Source organism: Phascolarctos cinereus, unplaced genomic scaffold (assembly GCF_003287225.1).
Source record: "Phascolarctos cinereus isolate Bilbo 61053 unplaced genomic scaffold, phaCin_HiC Scaffold_726;HRSCAF=1367, whole genome shotgun sequence".
In the NCBI taxonomy this organism is placed as follows: domain Eukaryota; kingdom Metazoa; phylum Chordata; class Mammalia; order Diprotodontia; family Phascolarctidae; genus Phascolarctos; species Phascolarctos cinereus.
This window is the reverse complement of record NW_027556098.1, coordinates 415503456-415512823: the sequence shown is the minus strand read 5'-3', so window position 1 is coordinate 415512823 and position 9368 is coordinate 415503456. Positions and strand designations below refer to the sequence as shown.

At 39.2% G+C, this 9368-nt stretch overlaps 1 pseudogene; it reads left to right on the top strand.

Annotated features, from left to right (window-relative positions):
* The first annotated feature begins 2786 nt into the window (after window positions 1–2786).
* On the top strand, window positions 2787–6296 carry LOC110220036 (regulator of nonsense transcripts 2 pseudogene; annotated as a pseudogene).
* The last annotated feature ends 3072 nt before the right edge of the window (window positions 6297–9368 follow it).

Here is a 9368-nt window from a genome sequence, read left to right as displayed (position 1 = left end):
GAAGAACTATGAAACACTTTTGAATGGTGAACTTCTTCTGCCTTCAAATGTTTGTTTCCTTTCCAAAATCTGAATTTCACCTTTCTTCCTGACACCTGTGAACGCAAATGGAAAATGATTCAGACTCTTGCCCAAAACAAGAGAAAGAAGACAAGAAGCAGGGAATATTTATAAAGATTTGATATTGCATAATCATTGCTCTAGGCATACTTATTCCAAGAAATGGATAGGATGTTTACCACCCTTCTCCTGCCACACCAGATGCAGTCAGAATGAGCCAGACTAATGGGTGCTCTGGGACCAAACCTCTCTGGGGCTCTGCACCTGAGTTCCCCTTTGAGTGGTAAACTTCTATGTTTTTTTTTCTTTTCTTTTTCCCTGTCCAGGTATTCTCAGCATACTACACTGTGAAGAAGGGAAGGATTCCCAGGGATTTCCATTGAGCTGTTGTTGTATCCCAGCCTGTGTGATCTTATGCCAACAATCAGCATTCCTGCAATGATAGTGGAGTTGCCAGATGTTGCATCGGGTAGAATTCTGTGTGAGGTGACAAGCTCAGTGTCAGGGATTGGGGAAAAGTGGAGGATTTCATCCCACATCGTTTCAGCAGGAAGCATGGAAGCTATCATGCTCCTGGGGTCTAAGTTATTCACTCCCCAAATCCTGACTTTTAATCTAGTTGTTATACAGGGGTCCTTTTCCTAGTTACCCCAGTATTGCATACAGACTGCTCCAAAACTCTGCTGTCTTAGAATAAGTACAAATTGACAGAGACTTTGCATGGGCCTGTCTCATAATACCTGGTTGATTACAAGCAACCTCTCAGAGATTCATCTCTGAATGAAATGAGTCAGAGTTTTATCTCCTTCCATTTTCCAAGCTCTCAGCCAGGTGCCCGGAGCTAGCCACACTCATCATAGTGTGTTCCTTGACAGTGCTTTTACTGAAATCAAGTAGTCATGGATGAATTAGGACATCAGAATGATAGCAATCTTGCTGACATGTAGAGATATTCCCAGATTTTTGCTGGGGAAGGGGAAATCTTGCTGAATATTTGCTTTTAAATATGATCCCTTAGAAGAGTGTGTCAGTGAATTCACAGGTACGTGACTCCACCTACTACATCTAAATGTCCCAACATGGTCAATTTGCTTCCTTCTTATGTGTGAAAATGTTATCAGTACTCTTATGATGGTCATATTAATTTGGGTAGTTTGAAAGAAAGGCTTGGGCTAAGCTGTGTATAATGGGTTCATTCGAAAAAAAATAAACTGAGAAGGGAAAAATAAAAAGGAGTAATCATCTCATACCAATGAGGCAGGAAAGGAAAAAACTGATAAGAGGAGAAGCCAGGATGGGGGAGGGCCAGTAAATTGATCTGGTCCTGATGAGTTTTTCCTTAGGAAACTCATTTATAAGTTGTTCAACTCCTATTTCTAAAATAGCTTTGTTTAAATATTCTATTTCTTCTTTTAATCTAGGCAGTTAATATTCTTTTGTAAATATTCTTTCATTTCACTTAAATTTTTAAATTTATTGGCATATATTTGGACAAAATAAGTCCTGGTGATTACTTTAATTTCATCTTCTTTAGTAGTATATTCAACCTTTCATTTCTTTACATATTGTCTTTATTTTTCTTTAAATATTTTTCTCTTTTATTATGAACTTAAGTTTCAAACATAAACCGTTTAAAAATATGATGATATACAAAACTGTGAACTTCTATTTCATATAAGTTTTTTTGAACTCTATATTAACTTTCAGTCTTCTTTCTACTCCACTATCTGCTTCCTCTAATCTGATTATCTTTGCATTAGGCTTATCAACATTAGATCCACATGTCATACAGACATATTTACACATATATGCATATATAAAATTAACTTTATTTTGATGTATACTCATAAAATTGTATTTTGATATAATCAATTTCTTTTGAAACTTTATTTGAAAATATATTTCTGAGAACTGTCAGGAGTCAGTATTGCCCAGGAGTCAGCAACACACAATAAAAATTCGGGTTGCTCTCTATAACATTTAAGTTATTCAACCATTTCAGTCAGGTCCAACTTTTCGTGATCTCATTTAGGGTTTTCTCGAGAAAGAGACCAGGGCAGTTTTGCTGCAATTTATGGGTGCTGGGAACGCTAAAATGTTACGGTACAGGGCAGAGGACTGGAATGAATTCACACACTCAAAACTTCTTCCAGTCAAGTGGTAAAGTTTATTGTAATTCTAGTAAGTGATGCAAGGTGCTTTGGGAATCCACAGACTAATGAGGTTTATGCTGTTGCAAAAGTGATAGTGAAATAATCTGGGTGGGATTAAGGAGTGGTAAATAACCTGGAGTGGGTCAGGTGGGCCAGTGAAAGGGTTAATTAGCTGACCTGGGTGGAATTAAAAAGTTGTCAGTATGTGCCTTGGGAAAGGTACCCTGTGCCTACACTGATACCTTTTATCAGAGGAATTACAGGGTCAGGCCTGTATGTGACTGTGTTGCTTTCAGAAACATGGCCCTTTCCTTTAAGGGTCCAGGTCCATCACCACATCAATTTGACATTTCCTTCTCTTGTGCTTGGTAGAACCATCTAGAAGAATTCAGACCTGGAGTGCCAGCAGGCTGGGGGGGTGGGGTGGAGGGAAGGGGAGCCGAGAGGAAGGCGGGTCCTCTTTGAGGAGATAGGTGAGGGGGGGAGGGGAGAGGAGAGCAGAAGCGTAGAGCTGGTGCTGGGAAACCTGGGGCTGATGTTGACAACAGGCGAGAGATTGTCCTGGATGACATAATGCCAGCTGAGTGTAAAACACCAACAAGTATGGAAGAAAAAGAATCTTTATAAAATAAAAAGAAAAGGAGGGCAGTGAAAGGAGACCAGTAAGTAGCAGGGAAAAAAAAAAAAACAAAAGATGATGCCCAATCTACAACCAAAAGAGATATAGTTAAAGTGCCCAAAGATGAGAAGAAGAAATTGAAGGAAGACAAACAACAAAAAAAGAGGACAAGGAATGGAAGAAAAAAGAGGAAGAGAAGGTGAAAGCTGAGGAAGAATTAAAGAGGCAAGAAGAGGAAGAAAAGAAAAAGTCTTGAAGAGGAAGAGAGAAAGAAGCAAGAAGAAGAGGAGAAATGTCAGCAAGAAGAAGCAGCTGCCCAACTGAAAGAGAAAGAAGAAGCCCATCAGCTTCATGAGGAAGCCTGGGAATGGCATCAAACAAGCAAGGAACTTGGAAGCGAACAAACAAAATGCAGCAGACAGGCAACCAGAGGACAATTTTGTTAGCACACTGTACTCAAGTGTGAAGAAAAGCGCAGCTTGTGTCAAGAAACTGAAAACTATCACAGAGCAACAGACAGACTTCTTGTCTCATGATTTTAATGGCCTCAATTTAAGCAAATACATTGCAGAAGCTAAAGCTTCTATCGTGGAAACTAAGCTAAAAACGTCTAATGTGAACCGTGCTATGCACTTGGGCTCCCTCTTTCACCAGAGCTATGCTGATTTCACCCCATCTCTGCTTCATGTTTGAAAAAAAAACACTTTGAAGCAAGAAAAGAGGAGAAAAGTAACATTACCAAACTAAAAACTGACTTGCGTTTCATTGCACAATTGACCAGAGTAGGGATTTTCACTGACAAAGAAGGTCTGGCCTTAATCGATGATCAGCTGAAAAACATTATTAATGCTGCCCGTGAATCCCACACTCATGTGTCTGTGGTGATTAGCTTTTGCTGGCATTGTGGGGATGATACTGTTGGATTGGTACTAAGGAAAGTGAAAGGTGCTTCAGAGAAGTTTAACTTGAGTTTTCCTCCTAGTGAAATAATCAGGCCAGAGAAGCCACAGACTTTCCAGAACCTGTTAAAAGAATACTTTACCTCTTTCACCAAACACATAAAAAGGGACCACAGGAGCTACAGAATATTGAGAGACAAAACAGACAAATTCTACATTCTAAAGGGGAACTGAGTGAAGATCAACATAAGCAGTATGAAGAATTTGCTATGATTTATCAGAAATTACTGGGAAATTCTCAGTCCTTAGCAGACAATTTGGATAAAAATATGCCTGATCTTCCTCAGCACAAACCAACATCAGAGGAGCATGGCCCAGGAATTGATATCTTTACACCTGGTAAACCTGGAGAATATGACTTAGAAGGTGGTATATGGGAGGAAGAAGATGCTCAAAATTTTTGTGAGAACCTTACTGACGTGAAGGCTTTTGTTCCAGTCATTTTATATAAAGACAATGAAAGAACGTATCAGAGCAAAGACTCTAATAAAGAAGATTCCAGAGAACAAGAAGATGAGGAAGCCAGTACTGGGGCTCATCTAAAGCTTATAGTAGATGCTTTCCTGCAGCAGTTGCCGAACTGTGTCAATCGAGATCTCATGGACAAGGCAGCAATGTATTTTTACATGAATATGAACACCAAAGCAAATAGAATGAAGTTGGTAGGAGCATTCTTCATAGTTCCTAAGAAAGATTGGATTTATTACCCTTTTATGCAAGTTTGGTTGCCACATTACATCGTTGCATGTCAGATACTGTAGAAGATCTTTGTTGGATGCTGAAGGGAGATTTCAGATTTCATGTATGAAAAACAGACCAGATCAACATTGAAACAAAGAACAAAACAGTTTGATTTATCGGAGAGCTAACAAAGTTTAACATGTTCACTAAAAATGATACACTACATTGTCTGAAGATGCTTCTGTCAGACTTTTCCCATGACCATATTGAAATGGCACGTACCCTGTTGGAAACTTGTGGAAGGTTTACTTTCAGATCCCCTGAGTGTCACCTGAGTACCAGTGTTCTTTAGGAACAAATGATGACAAAGAAACAAGCAATGCATCTTGATGTGAAGTACGTCGCAGTGGTTGAGAATGCATGTTATTACTGCAGTCCCCCTCCAGCAGGAAAAACTGTGAAGAAGAAGCACCCTTCTCTCCAGGAATACATCCACAACCTTTTAGCAGGATTAGTGCTTTACCAGGAGGATGTTGGAATTAATGTTGTGGATGGAGTATTAGAAGATATTTGACAAGGAATGGAGGTTAACCAGCCTAAGTTTAACTAGAGAAGGATCAGCAGTGCCAAGGTGTTGGGGGAACTGTATAAGTGCCAAATGGTGGAATCAGCCATTGTTTTTAGGACTCTTTATTCTATTACATCATTTGGTGTTAATCCTGATGGTACTCCAAGTCCACTGGAGCCTCCTGAACATCTCTTCAGAATTAGGCTAGTATGCACTATTCTGGATACCTGTGGGCAGTACTTTGACAGAGGCTCCAGTAAACAAAAGCTTGATTGTTTCCTTGTTTATTTTCAGTGATATGTTTGCTGGAAGAAAAATTTGGAGGTTTGGACAAAGCTCCATCCTTTTCCTATTGACATAGATTATATGATCAGTGACACATTAGAACTGTTAAGACCAAAGATCAAACTTTGTAATTCTCTGGAAGAGTCCATCAGGCATGTTCAAGACTTGGAACAAGAATTCTTAATAAGACTAGGCCTTATGAATGACTAAGATTCGAAAGATTCCATGACAGAAGAAGAGAACCTTGAAGAAAATGAAGAGGAAGAAGAAGGAGAAGCTGAGACAGAAGAACAATATGGAAATGAAAGTGAAGGAAATGAACCTGAGGAAGAGGAGGGTTCTGACAATGATGATGATCATGGAGAGGAAGAAGAGGAGGAGGATACAGATTACCTTAAAGATTCTAATAAGGAAAATGAAACTGATGAAGAGAACACTGAGGTAATGATTAAAGGAGGTGGACTTAAGCATGTCCCATGGGCAGAGGATGAGGACTGCATTCAGGCTCTGGATAAAATGATGCTGGAACATCTTCAGCAGTGAAGTGGTGAGTATGTCAAAGTATACCAACTGGATATTGCTGTTCCACTGCCCATCAAAAGCCAGATGAGGAGGGGCCCACCGCTGGGCAGTAGGTAAGGAGAGACTGAGGCTGGTGACACAATGCCATTTGTCAAGTCAACCAGGAAAGGCAACAAGCAGCAGTTTAAGATCCTTAATGTACCAACGTCTTCTCAACTTGCTGCAAATCATTGGAACCAACAACAGGCAGAGGAAGAGGAGAGAATGAGAATGAAAAAACTCACATTGGATATCAACGAATGTCAGGAACAAGAAGATTATCAAGAGATGTTGCAGTCTCTTGCACAGCGTCCGGCTCCAGCAAACACCAGTCGTGAGTGGCAGACCTGTTACCAGCATCCAGATCTAATGCAGATGTAATCTTTAAGGCTGGTGGGAGAACATTTTGACCCAGCAGCAAGTGTCATTTCATTAGGTCCTGTATCTCTGATGTTGTGGATAGCAGAGTCCTCCGGCAGCTCAACGAGAGCAGTGGACACATCTCAGCACATCAGGCTCGAGAGTTGTGAATCTAAACCTGGGTCAGGCTGGGGCCGTGAGGCAGAAACGCCACCCTACACTCACACTGCAACAAGCTGAAGCTTCCAGTTATGGAATAAAAGGCCTTTTGTTGTGGGAACCACAGAGGGCTAATCTTCTTATGAGAATGGAGGTAAAGAAATGAGATGGTTAACTTTACCTAAAGAACAATTATCAATGAGATGGATTGTGGTGGAGCACAAAAGGCTTTGATGGAAACAGTATGGGGGATAAAGAACTTAAGTTTTAAACTTGATGTGAGTTATATTGTCTCTGAATTGAACATCTTGTGTTGAAAGAAGATACATCTGGGTACTCCAAGACTACAGGAGAAAAGTACAGAGCAAGCAGTAAAAATCTTCTAGTCACATGTAGAACAACAAAATGATGAAAGATATCCAAACACCAGATACTCCAGCAGGAAGGCTTTCATTTTAGAATTTGTTTAAAGGAGCAAAGGATGGGAGAGAGAAATCAATTTTACCTGTCAGAGCTAGTGAGACAAAATTCTCTGTTAAGATAAAAGGAAAAAAAAAATAAAGACTATTACTATGCAGAGAATGTTGATCCAGATCACTTAGAGAAAGCCTGATGCCAGCTGAAGAACAGGGATAAAGTCAAGCCCACTGTACGTATCATTGGAAACCTAAATGTGCTGGTCCGCACATGTCATAGAAAATGACCAAAGGGTAACAAGAAATGGATCAGGAAATTGTGTTGGCCTTCATGGGTTTACATCCTCTGTCTCCAAACAAAATATGGAAACAAGTGGGGCTTTTATTTTGCTTTCCCTCCCTCCCTAAGTAGAAAGGAGATTTCTTGGAGCATTTCTGACAAACTGTTGTTTATTAGAATAGTCGTGATTTTGTTTGTTTTCTAGTAGGCATAGTACATTTAGTTAAAGAGTACATCTGTATGCTACTACTTGATTAAATCTTTGTTTTTTCCTAGGCATTTTTTTTCTTGTAGCACTGTTTCAGTTTCTGTGTGTAGAATTGAATGAGAAACAAAACTTGTAAAGTTGTAACATTTCACATGGAAATGCTGCCGGATCTTCACCACTTTCAAAAATCTGACCTTTGCCTATGCTGCAATAAAGTGCTGTAATTAAAAAAAAAAAAAGAATTCAGACCTAGCATGTTTGAGAGGGCAGTGGCTAGGTACAGGAAGTGATGATGTTGAGTCTGTGGCCTGTCGTGTGGTTAAAGCCAGATTGCATGGCTACATCAAGACATATTTGCTATTCAGCAGTGCCCAGAAGGAAGTTAGAATATTGAGGATGGGGGCAGCTTTCTCAGGATTTCATCACTTCTGCAGCTTTTTTTTTTTAACACATAAGGAAACTGAGGCAAACAGGGTTAAGTGACTTATCCAGGTTCACACAGCTAGTAAGTATCTGAGGCCAGATTTCAACTGAGGAAAATGAATCTTCCTAATTCCAGGCCCAGCCAAGTCAGTGCATCTTTTAATTGCTAAAAAGAATCTACTTTTCTTTCAGAAAAGCATTTTTTTAAACATTCCTTTTGAAAACTAGATACCTAGAGGAAGATGTTATCCTCAGTCTTACAGCATTTTATAGTATGGTTCTGGCTTTATTGCAAGCAAGGTCATCATTACCCACTAAGCTTTATTTTTCAGGGTTTTGAATATATTTTATGTTGACCATAAATAAGGGGAAGGGTGTGGAATGAAGTAGGAAACTGTTTTTTATTTAGCCTGCTTTATATTCCACTGATTCCTGCTGCCTTATGAGTATTCCCCAGAAACATAAAGGAATAAAGTTTAGTGAAAATATGGTTTACTTTGGCCTGGAACACAGCTGTACACTTTCATAGTTTTCAACATTTTGGAGAGAAACTCATCATCTCATTTTTAAGAGTCCAGCATACAACTGTCCATTGACAGATTTTTATTCTCTAATTCTCAATGACTGTTTTGTTTTCTTTGTTTTGTTTTAATTTATAGAATGAAACAAACATTTCAATAACATGGTACAATAATAAATTAAACATTTTTGATATTGGTGATTTGGTTATCTTCTCACTTTTAAAAAATATCATATTAACCTGAGGTTTATCTATTTTTTTTTGTTTCTTTTTCATAAAACCAAATCTACTTCTGCTGGAGTGATGGGACCTGGACCCACCATGACTTTGAAAGCAGCCCAGGCCCTGCATTTTTCCATATATTTCAGCAGCCCAGATCACTAGCGACTCTGCCAAGGCATCTGGCCTACCCCAGTCCACCTAGATCGCTTAATTAGCTCATTTGATGGCCCTTTCACTGTTGCACCTGGCATACCCTAGAGTACTTCCCGTTCCTTAATCCCATCCAGATTCCTGTCAGTATCCTTTGGGTTCTAAGCATCAGTCTCAGCCTTTTAAGTAGCAAATGCACTAAGAACTCTGCTGGCTCCTATTGGCATGACATTAAAACTTGTCACTTGATTGGAAGAAGGATGAAATGTATGAATTTATTCCAGGAAGAAGCTGTACCCTGGCATTTCTGGGTTCCCAACAATCCCAAACCATGTCATTTGTGTTTTTTAATTCAATGTTTTTATTGTGCTAAATTTTATTAATCTCTTTTAATTTTTAAGATTTCCAACTTAGTGTTTAATTGGAGATTCTTAATTTGTTCTTTTTCTACTTTCCTTTTATTATGTACCCAATTCACTAGTCTGTTCCTTCTCTATTTTACCGCTCTCAGCATTTCGAGATACACATTTTCCTCTCATTACTGCTATTACCGAATCTCAGGAGTTTTGATACGTTGTTTTGAAAGAGGACTAATAAAGCTGCCCCCAAGTCCCAATATTCTAACTTCCTCATAGACCCTGCTCTGAATAATTCTCACTCCCATCTTCTTCCTACTGCCTTAAGAGAGCACAAACATCCTCTATTGTTTTTACAGGCTTGTCATATAGGACCCAATCTCTTGAG